The sequence below is a fragment of the Schistocerca americana genome, chromosome 3 (assembly GCF_021461395.2).
Source record: "Schistocerca americana isolate TAMUIC-IGC-003095 chromosome 3, iqSchAmer2.1, whole genome shotgun sequence".
NCBI classification, from domain to species: domain Eukaryota; kingdom Metazoa; phylum Arthropoda; class Insecta; order Orthoptera; family Acrididae; genus Schistocerca; species Schistocerca americana.
The window spans coordinates 265021056-265032675 of NC_060121.1; the positions used below are offsets into that span (position 1 = coordinate 265021056).

General features: G+C 47.4%; 1 pseudogene; it reads left to right on the forward strand.

Annotated features, from left to right (window-relative positions):
- The first annotated feature begins 614 nt into the window (after nucleotides 1-614).
- Nucleotides 615-732, forward strand: LOC124608327 (annotated as a pseudogene).
- Nucleotides 733-11620: the final 10888 nt, after the last annotated feature.

The following is an 11620-nucleotide window of genomic DNA, read 5'->3' on the forward strand; positions in this document are numbered from 1 at the left end:
TAAACACTACGGGACTTAACATCTGAGGTCATCATTCCCCTAGACTTAGAACTACGTAAACCTATATAAGGACATCACACACATCCATGCCCGAGGCAGGATTCGAATCTGCGACCGTAGCAGCCACGTGATTCCTCACTGAAGCGCCTAGAACTGCTCGGCAACAGCGGCCGGCTATTCCCACTTGTGAACAGGTTTCATGTATTTCATAACGGCTGTACTCGATCTTCTAAACAACATGATGATGATGAGGTCCCATACTCCGTGACAGAGCGTAGGGGAACGATGCGGAAGACCCGCACCGCTGTACTACGCAAGGTCCTAGTGGAGGTGGTTTGCCATTGCCTTTTTCCGACCATAGTGGGGATGAATGATAATGATGAAGACGACACAACACCCAGTCATCTCGAGGCAGGTGAAAATCCCTGATCCCCCCGGGAATCGAACCCGGGACCCCGTGCTTGGGAAGCGAGAACGCTACCGCGAGACCACGAGCTGCAGACTCTTAACAACATAGATACTGCAAAACCGTATTTATCTGCCGATACAAGGCACCGATTTTCAATTAAAATGTCCTCCCCAGTACGGAAATTACATAATGTGTATACGAGTACGGCAACGGCCTTGCCGCAGTGGATACACCGGTTCCCGTGAGATCACCGAAGTTAAGCGCTGTCGGGCGTGGTCGCCACTTGGATGGGTGACCATCCCGGCCGCCATGCGCTGTTGCCATTTTTCGGGGTGCACTAAGCCTCATGATGCCAATTGAGGAGTTACTCGACCGAATAGTAGCGGCTTCGGTCAAAAATACCATCATAACGACCGGAAGAGCGGTGTGCTGACTCCACGCCCCTATCCGCATCCTCCACTGAGGATGACACGGCGGTCGGATGGTCACTCGTGGCCTGAGGACCGAGTGGAGAATGCGAGTACACGTCGTGACGCAGGAAGTTCGGGTCTGGCAATGAGTCGTGCACGGATAGCCGAAGCGGTTAAGGCGATCGCTCTCGTAATGCGGGAAATCCGGTTTCAAGTTCCAGTACAGGTGATGATTGTTCCTATTCGCAACTGCGAGTACGCTTCATATACTTGGTTAAGCTCGCGAGAAGCCTAGTCACGTGACACAACAGCAGTGCTCTTAGTGCTTAAATTCAAAACTGTTGTGTCCATGACGATAATATTTATGCGATAACGCATCATTACGGCTGGTATCCCTTCCCGACACGTCATGCCACCAGATTATGCCTCAAAACACGCGTTTTTAAGCGGACGTACATTTTATTATTTCCCCATCTTCATATGTTTAAATTCAGTTACGCGGCGTGGTCATATATATATTTTACTTAAGATGTTTTACAATAACAGTTCTAAAAACTTCCGTTGCAAAATTATGCAACGTCGTTAATGAAGAGACTCTTTCACGACTGTTAAATAAATCTAAACATCTTACGACGGAGTGTCAAGCACAGTGAAACGTCATCTTGGAAAAAAAAAGTTTGCGAAAGAGTTGAAATGATGCAGAATCTTCAGTATAGTACGACTCATTAACACGACCAAGTATGCTGATGACCTGCTGGTGTTCGCCAAAGCCAAAGGCAAGTGCAAAACATTATGAACCAGTTTGTGGAAACTGGGAGGAAATATGGCATGGAAATCAACACCGAGAAATCAAATGTGACGTGAATTTCAACCTCTGAGGATAACAGTCGACTATCGAGCACTGCTGAATGTGATGCAGTTCAAGTACTTGGGAAGCTCGCTGACAAAGTCGAGCACCGATTTATTCATTTACAAGGCCCAGGTCACACAAGTACTCAAGAAAGAAAATGGGACTAATCCGCTGAATTACCCGTATCACTAACGTCGATTTGCAGTAAGATTTAGGAACGTATACTTTATTCAGACGTCATAAAATTACCTCGAAGAGAGCGATTTATTGACAACTAGCCAACAAGGACGCAGAAAATATCGTTCAAAATGGTTCAAATGGCTCTGAGCACTATAGGACTTAACATCTGTGGTCATCAGTCCCCTAGAACTTAGAACTACTTAAACCTAACTAACCTAGGGACATCACACACATCCATGCCCGAGGCAGGATTCGAACCTGTGACCGTAGCGGTCACGCGGTTCCAGAATGAAGCGCCTAGAACAGCACGGCCACACCGGCTGGCCAAAATATCGTTCTTGCCAAACACAACTAGCTCTTCATTCTCACGGAGAAATGACTGATGTCGACAAGGTATATCAGGCTGAGTCCTTATTTTTAGATTTTCGGAAGGCTTTTGACAATGTTCCTCACAAGCGTCTCATAATCAAACTGCGTGCCTACGGAGTAACGTCTCAATTCTGCGACTGCATTCGTAAATACCGTTCAGAAAGGTCACAGATCGTAGTAAATAATGGAAGTCACCGAGTGAAGCAGAAGTTACATCTGGCGTTCCGCAGGAAACTATCGGAGCAGCCCTCTTGATTATTTCCAGATGATGCTGTCATTTACCGTCTTGAAAAATCATCAGATGATAAAAAACAACTGAAAATTTTTTTGAACAAGGTATCTGTATGGTGTGAAAAATGGCAGTTGACTCTAAATAATGAACAGTGTGAAGTCATCCACATGAGAACTAAAAGGAATCCGCTAAATTTCAGTTGCACGATAAATCACACAAATCTAAAGGCTGAGAACTCAACATAATACAATAACGAATAACTTGGAACTGTAACATACAGGGTGACTTAGAAGCCCCTATTTGTATACAACGCGCAATGTCTTTAGAAACCATGCGCGAGTTTTTCATAGTCACGGAGAGTGCACGTTACATGTAAACTATTAGTCATCCGGAGAAAATTAACAGGACGTTTTGTAGGAAATTTAATTTTGTGCAGTTATTCAAGAGAAACATACGAAAGCGACCTTCCAATACGTTTTTCTTGTATACCTTGAAACCTGTGACGTCCGGCGAAAGTATATCCCTCTACAACATTTGATTGTACAAAATTTCCTACAAAATGGTGTCATTCATTTTTTCCGTATAACTAACAGTTTGCGCGTAGTGAGTGAGAGTGTGTGAAAATCTCACACGTGTCTTTTGAAGGTGTTGTGTGTTGCATAAAACCCATGGGGAGCGGCAGCCGAATCACCGTATAGATAAATTTGTGAGGAGAGCGAACCAAAGTCTGCGATTTGTTGCAGAACAATCAGAAAATGCAACAGATGTACTAAGGGCACTGCCTACAATACCCTTGTCTGCCCACTTTTGGAATGGTGCTGTGCAGTATCTAAACAGAATAGGATAGGACTGACGTAGGACATCGAAAAAGTTGAAAGAACGGCAACTCCTTTTGTATTATCGAGGAATTACGGAATAAGGGGGAGAGTACCACGGATATGATATGCGAATTGGGTTGGCGTTTTTTGTTGCGGCGGGGCCTTCTTATCAAATTTCAATCACCAATTTTCTTCTACGAATCCAAAAATATTTTGTTGATGTTCACCTTCATAGGAGGAAAAAAATGGATCAAATGGCTCTGAGCACTATGGGACTTAACATCTGAGGTCATCAGTCCCCTAGAACTTAGAACTACTTGAACCTAACTAACCTAAGGGTATCACACACATCCATGCCCGAGGCAGGATTCGAACCTGCGACCGTAGTGGTCGCGCAGTTCCAGACTGTTAGCGCCTAGAACCGCTCGGCCACACCGGCCGGCGATTTAGGGAAATCACGGAAAACCTTAATCAGGTTGCAGAATTAGATTTTCACTCTGCAGCGGAGTAAGTGCTGATATGAAACTTTCTGGCAGATTAAAACTCTGTGCCGGGCCGAGACTCGAGTTCGGGGCTTTGCCTTTCGCGGGAAAGTGCTCTACCATCTGAGCTACCCAAGCACGACTCACACCCCGTCCTCACAGCTTTACTTCTGCCAGTACCTCGTCTCCTACCTTCCAAACTTCACAGAAGCTTGTAGCGATAGGAGACAGCTTGACCTTTTTATTTTTTTAAACAGAGTTTTAATCTGCCAGGAAGTTTCATATCAGCGCTCACTCCGCTGCAGAGCGAAAATCTCATTCTGGAAACATCCCCCAGGCTGTGGCTAAGCCATGTTTCCGCAATATCCCTTCTTTCAGGAGTGCTAGTTCTGCAAGGTTCGCAGGAGAGCGTCTGTAAAGCTTGGAAGGTAGGAGACGAGGTACTGGCAGAAGTAAAGCTGTGAGGACGGGGTGTGAGTTGTGTTTGGGTAGCTCAGATGGTAGAGCAAAAAATGGTTCAAATGGCTCTGAGCACTATTGGACTCAACTGCTGTGGTCATTAGTCCCCTAGAACTTAGAACTACTTAACTAACCTAAGGACATCACACACACCCATGCCCGAGGCAGGATTCGAACCTGCGACCGCAGCAGCGCGGCTCCGGACTGGAGCGCCTAGAACTGCACGGCCACCGCGGCCGGCTGATGGTAGAGCACTTTCCCGCGAAAGGCAAAGCCCTGAGTTCGAGTCTCGGCCCGGCACGGAGTTTTAATCTGCCAGGAAGTTTCTTAATCAGGATGGCCGGTTGCGGGTTTGCTAACAACTGCCCCACCTCGCCCAGTTTTGCAGTGTGCTGATTGTCTCTGTTACACAGTACGCTACTCGCTGGTCCAGACTACGGTATCCGTAGAAGTGAATTTACGACGCTGCGAGCTGCCTCGGCCACAGTGCGTGTGCAGACATCGTGAGCTCCGGTGTTCCTCCAGTGTAGCCGCGATACAAGCTGTGCCGGCGAGGCAGCTCGTCGGCGAACTATTCGCGCCAGCCGTAAAGCAGGCGGCGTTAGCCTTTAGGGCTCATTCCGCACGCTTGTACCCTTTTCCCGGGTCAGCCGTCGTTTACGTTCGGCCCGTTAGGGCGCTTCGCCGCGAAGCAGGAGAAGGAAGAGGATCGTCTCGCCCTTTTTATTCGCCTCCGGTCGTGGCGCCTCTGCCACCTGCAAAAGGGAACGGTGAGGACTCGTTACAGCCGATAAAAACACCCCTGGCGCGTGGCGTCGTATTTTGGCGTCGGCGTCCCCGGCGGGTCAGCCGCTGCCGCGGATCTCTCATTAGAGGGTCGGCGGCGGCGCCTGATGGGCAGCGCTGGCGGCAACTGGACGCTCGCTAACGATTATTTACTGCCTGCGGTCGGCGGCGGCGGCGGCGCTAAAGGCGAAAATACGGCGCCGCTGCGTTCGTCGTCCGGCCGACGTCCGATATCTCAATAGCGCCGATTCTGTGGCCGCCCTCTCTCGCTTCGAACGTGCGGCCGCATTCACTAAAGGCCCCATTACACGAGCGACTTTCTTGCCTCAATCGAGTACACGTGGCAGGTGGCTCTACTGCGGCGCTCCTGGCGTGTTAAAGATCGATTCACACTTGATAAAATGAAAAGTTAAAATAATCCACAGTCCATTTCAGTGGGCGGCTTTCAGGATGGACGTTCGTGAAAACTGACTTAAAACGCCACTTTACAGTTTATTTTTTATATGGTGGTAGAGCTCATGGGCAATAAGTTCCCAAAGTTTCAATGATGAAATCGCATCCGAACTGCCTGAAAAATAAGTCAATGTGTGTCGCGACCTTCTTGTCACGCCCACTTTTTGAAGCAATACTTCGATTGTAGCTCAGTGAACGATTCCGTGGATTACTTTCAAAAAAACCTTCACAGGATACGTATAGAAGGCTGTGTTATATACTCTTTGATTTTATAGACCATCTACGACTCTGTTCTGTATTTCAGAAACCGAGCGAGGTGGCGCAGTGGTTAGCACACTGAACTCGCATTCGCATCCTAAATTAGGTTTTCCGTGATTTCCCTAAATCGCTCCAGGCAAATGCCGGGATGGTTCCTTTGAAATGGCACGGCCGACTTCCTTCCCCGTCCTTCCCTAATCCGATGAGACCGATGACCTCGCTGTTTGGTCTCTTCCTCCAAAACAACCCAACGTATTTTAGAAACAATAACAAACCAGCTGCTTTGCTTATAAAGATGCAACTCCTGTTTTCCCTTGTGCTATTGACGGAGATTTACCCAAGTGTTCGATTCTTTCACCTTTCAATAACGCCACGGTCACATAAAGTGAAATTTCCACATAGTCTGAACAGATGAATATTCTGTTAATCATCTGTGTCACATTAGCTGTTGTAAATATCTATAGCCTCAGAGGGATAATAACCCTCTACGTCTACAAGGAAAGGCTTCTAAATTGCATCCTGGATGTTGTCAGAGACAAAAAAAGGGTTCAAATGGCTCTAAGCACTATGGGACTTAACACCTGAGGTCATCAGTCCCCTAGACTTGAAACTACTTAAACCTGCTTACATGGCAGACGCTCTATCCATCTGGGAATGTAGGTCTCACGGGGAGCGTGCAAGTGATAAGTCCCTGCAGGCGCACTATCCTCTGTGCCCTCGGTGGCTCAGATGGATAGAGCGTCTGCCATGTAAGCAGGGGATCCCGGGTTCGAGTCTCGGTCGGAGCACACATTTTCAACATGTCCTTAATGAAGTACATCAACGCCTGTTTGTAGCTAGGGTGTGCATTTAATTATCATTTAATTCCAGAAAAGCTGGATGGTCATCAACGGTAACTGTTCTTTCGGGAACAGATACTACCGTCATATATACTTATGCTACGTGTGCGATATGGCGAAAATTCTTGGGTCGGTGGTGCCCTGAAGCAAATTTTTAGGTCCAATTACAGTAAAGCAGTACTTTTTCTTACATCGTTTTTTTGCCCCTGCAATAGTTCTAGGGTTAGTAACAACAGTTTTTCTCGCCCCATATTAGCGACTGGAAGTTTAAAAGGGAGAAGTGGTCGTCGTACAGATGGTACACTCGGCATAACAAGACTTCCGTAGTAGACGCAGAGTGTAGCATGTATCGATACAGCCCTACCTTCGTGGGCATCGGAGGTTCCGTGATGGAGTCCAGGGCGATGTAGCAATATCGCTGCTGTGGGGACGCGCCACTACATAGCCACAGGTCGTTAAACTTAGCCAGAAAGCCTATCCCCCTCCTCCTCCGCCTTCCCCATCTCCATCCCTTACTCGTGCCACTCAGTCCTCCCCACCCCTCCCCCATCTGAGCTTTCGCAATAACCCAACTCTCTGGCAACTCCGCGTAGTGCTGATCCTCCTGGCGCCAAAGGCCTGCCGAGGAGCCTGTTTCGAAGCACTTGCTTAACTCGTACCATCGGCATTCTCCACATTCTCACACAGGCTGCTTCTGAGTGCTTCTGTCTCACGGATGACACAACCTCCGTAATCGACGTAATATTCATAAAGCATGCCATCAGACTCATGTATCTATTACCTCCCTGTAGTCTCCAAACTACTACGAAGCGCGTAGCAGGCGGTACTTCCTACTGTAACACTTATTAAGGCTTCTTCCATTTCCATTCGCATATAGCGCACGGGAAGACTGATCACTTAAACAACTTCGCGTGCGCTGTTGTTTATCTAATCTTGTCATAGTGGTCCCTACGAGAAAGATACCTAAGTGATTGTACAGGGCGGACAGAAGATAAGGGGCAGGAGAGACAAACAAAAATGGGAAAGATGGTAAAAATTACAGATACTGTTTCGCATCTCCAGTAAAGGCATCATTGCGCCATCTCGCCCTGGTCATATATATGTGGTGTCTGTTTTATGTACGATATGTCCGAAAGAATAGACACCACATGTACATAACTCGAAAGAACAGGCACTACATATATATAACTAAGGCGAGATGATTGCTTTGGTGCAGTTGCACAAACACGCTTAAACTCATCTGTAAATCACTGAATTACAGCGAGTAACGAGGACATTGGCGAAGGGTTTAGTGGTTCAAATGGCTCTAAGCACTATGGGACTCAACATCTGAGGTCATCAGTTCCCTAGGCTTATAACTACTTAAACCTAACTAACCTAAAGACATTACACACAACCATTCCCAAGGCAGGATTCGAACCTGCGACCATAGCAGCAGCGCGGTTCCAGACTGTAGCGCCTAGAACCACAGTGGCCGGCAATGGGAAAGGGCTCTTCATCAGTAGTGTGTGGGTAAACTGGAAATTTGATTCAGTCACGAACCATGTCCGGATTGCTGAGGCAGTCGGGTCGACCATTCATGAGAAATAAAATCTGGGTTCGAGTCCCTGTCTGGTACATATTTTCAGTTTTCGCCAATGATGTATTTCAATGCCCACTAGTAGCTTAAGTCATTATTTATTTTGGGTCACAAACACTTGCTCAGTGTGGCAGCACCGTAACTAACATGTGGCAAAAGAATAGGAAATAACAAGTAACAATTTATTAAAATAACAAGGTTAGAAAAGATACTTAACATCGGTACAGTTTGACGTGTGGCACTGGATGTCTTGATGCTAAACCGTGATATCTAAATAACTTTGCTGCGTCTTGGTAGATTATGATATTGTCCATAAATAGCTATAGTTAGATCGAAAGGTAGTGTTCAGAGCATGGTGCTGAGCTGACTGCAGGCACTGAAGGGTACTGTCAAATTGCTGGTGCAGAACTGTCTGGTAGCCTTTTTTGTTCTTCTTTATTGTTATTTTTATACCTGACACAGGTAGGCCGGCAGCGGCAAACTTCGCCACTCTTCGGCCACAGATATTACAAGTAGTATATATGAAGACAAAGGAAAACAAAACAAAACGGTGAATAAAAAACAGTAGACACACAAAGTAAAAAACATGTAGCCGTTCACAGGTGTAGTGAATTAAGAAACGTTCAGCACTCGTACACGAACATAGAAGACAGAAATGACACATGTGAACGATGGCACAGGGATGGTGAAACACAAAGGCAAGAACATGAAGGCACACAAAGAACTGATGGCGATGATCTCCAGGGCACGAGTGTTCACTGTTCTTGTACGAATCCGGGGACCTGCCAGAGGTGAAAAGGTGGGGGAGTAGGGAGAGCAGGAAGGTGTAGATGCCAGTGGCAGAGGAGAGGGGAGGGGGAGGAAAGCAGGTGGGGGGTAGGGGAAGCCCAGAGGGAGAGGAGGGAGGTAGGAAGGGAGGAGGGAGAAAAGGGAAAAAAACACAGGGGGTGGAAGGGGAGGATACAAGTTGGTAGGAGTGATAGATGTAGGGAATGAGGGCATCATCAGGGAGAGGGAGTTGGCGGAAGCCGCCTTGGGCGAGGGCATGGAGAGTGAAGAGATGAAGAGCAGGTGGGATGTGAGAATACAGGCGCGGCAGTGGATGGGGGTGGGAAAGGATGGGAAAGACAAGCGGGTCTGGGCATCTGTGGTGCATCGTGTTTTGCTCCTTCTCGGCAGAAGGATTTCTGTGACCGCCAGTACAAGGTGGAAGCGAAGAAGTCCGCAGTTGACAGCGTTCCCTATTGGCTGTCCACACTATTGGCTGTCCACACTATTGGCGGCTGTGTACGATGCGCTGAAGGAACTGTCGCGGAAGCAGGATTGGGATTTGTGTTTGTGAGCGCAATCTGAAGGCTGCTGCATTGTGTTGAGAGACACCAGGCGAGTGCTTGTGCCTGCGTGTTGGCGGCCTCTAGCAGTATTTGTTCTGTACCTCTAGCTTGGTACACAACATTTAGCAAAATTATTTGATTTTGATGAAGTTGACAATACAGAAATATGTGTTCCAGATTTTGTTGAAGGTACATTTCTTAGGCACATGGATCGATATCTCCATGTGCACAGAAACGTCGCCTTCTGAATACCTGCGCCCACCGTGCTGAAGTCGTCTCAGGCACTGAAAATCTTCCACTGGAACTAAGCCAAGCCCCTCCCAGATGATGAACTTCGCCGGGACATATACCCTTCCTTCCAAAGGTAATCTGGTTTGTTTCCCTCCCCCCCCCCTCCAGGGCCCCTCTTTTCCTTTCCCCTCATTTTCCCAGAGCGGATTTTCCTCCCTCCTCCCCCCCTCTAGTCCCTGCGCCCCATCCTCAACTGTTTCCCTCCCACATCCTTCCCTCCCTGGCCCTCTTAGGCGCGCCACCCACCCATCTCCCCCCTCTCCTCCCCTCCCACCCTTCCTCCCTTCTCCCTCATCGCCATGCGCGTGGCAGATCCTCTGTTTGCTCATCATCATCAGTTTGCTACGTCAGTGTTGTGTTCGGTGCTGTTCTCCTGTGTGTCGAGAGCAGTGATTTTAATTGTGTGCTTGTACATAGTGTTACTGTCAGTGATTGTTATGTGCTACGCCGTCTGTCGATACTTTTATCCTCCGGTCATTCTTCGTCTTGTGTTCTTTTAACTATCCCAGTATGTATGTGTGTGTGTGTGTGTGTGTGTGTGTGTGTGCTAATTTTTTATGGGTTTTATCTCCGTTTTACAGTCGCCCCCTTTTTGTCTATTGTCTTCATAATGTTGCCCCTTTTTTATATCTCTGTGCACCGTATTTTCTCCTTTGTTATTTTTAATGTCTTCCTTTGTATGATCTATGTCTTTCGGCTGAAGAGCAGCACATATGCTGCTGCCAGCCCGCCCCGATGGGGAATGGAAATACAATAAAGAAAAAAAACTAAGCCAACTCAGAAAAGTCTTCTGCTAGAACGGCTACAGTCATTGCCCATTATGACAGGCTGTTTCTGGTGGCAAGCGCAAGAAAACACCACCGAAGAAGAGAGCAAGAAACTTTCGTTTTTGCCTTTCTGTGGCACAGGGTACGAAAGATTACCCAGCTCCTGAAGAGACACAACGTTTCATCAGTGTTCAGGCTCCTAGCAAAATACTGTAGCGCATGAGGCCTGTTAAGGACGGTGTAGGGATCAGAACACTTGAGTTGCACAAAAGATTACCCAGCTCCTGAAGAGACACAACGTTTCATCAGTGTTCAGGCTCCTAGCAAAATACTGTAGCGCATGAGGCCTGTTAAGGACGGTGTAGGGATCAGAACACTTGAGTTGCACAAAATACAATACCAGTGTAGCTGTTACTACGTCGGCCAAACAATATGCCCTATGAAGCAACGCCAGAGGGAACATGAGAGATGCTTATGCAAACACTGTCTGGGAAAATCAGTCGTGGCAGAAAAGACTTTAAAAAATCAACACCGAATTCTGTTCGACGAAACGTCTTGCATTATGAGGACGAAGGATAGCATTACAAAAAAAACTATGGACGTAAGAATATCTGGCAACACCTTCAGTAATGACGGCGGTTTGCAGCTCAGTACAGCCTGGAACCTGGCCATCGCGAGGTTGAAGCGGGTGCGACGGACACGGGAGGAAAACATTACCGTATCTCGAGAAGAATAGAGCCCCAGCGACGTCACAGCCAGCAGCGCGGCCATACAGGGTGATTTTTTCCACCGTGTACAAACTCATGGGATTGATAGACTAGAGAAAACGGAACAAAAAAGTCTAATGAAATTATGTCCGGAAATGTGTGCTTTCCATACTAGGGACCATTTATTCAATCATACTTTGTTAGAGAGACCGCGGTGTAATACGCGCTGTACCGTGCAGGCACAGTTTGACTATGTATAGTTTCCTACTGAAGGGTGGTACTTTTTCTCATGCGTCATGCCCTAGCGCCGTCATCTTCCATAATAACTGGTAATGTTGTGTCCGATTCATTTCTCTTGCTGACTCACCTTGTAGTCGATGAGATACAGCGTTGTACA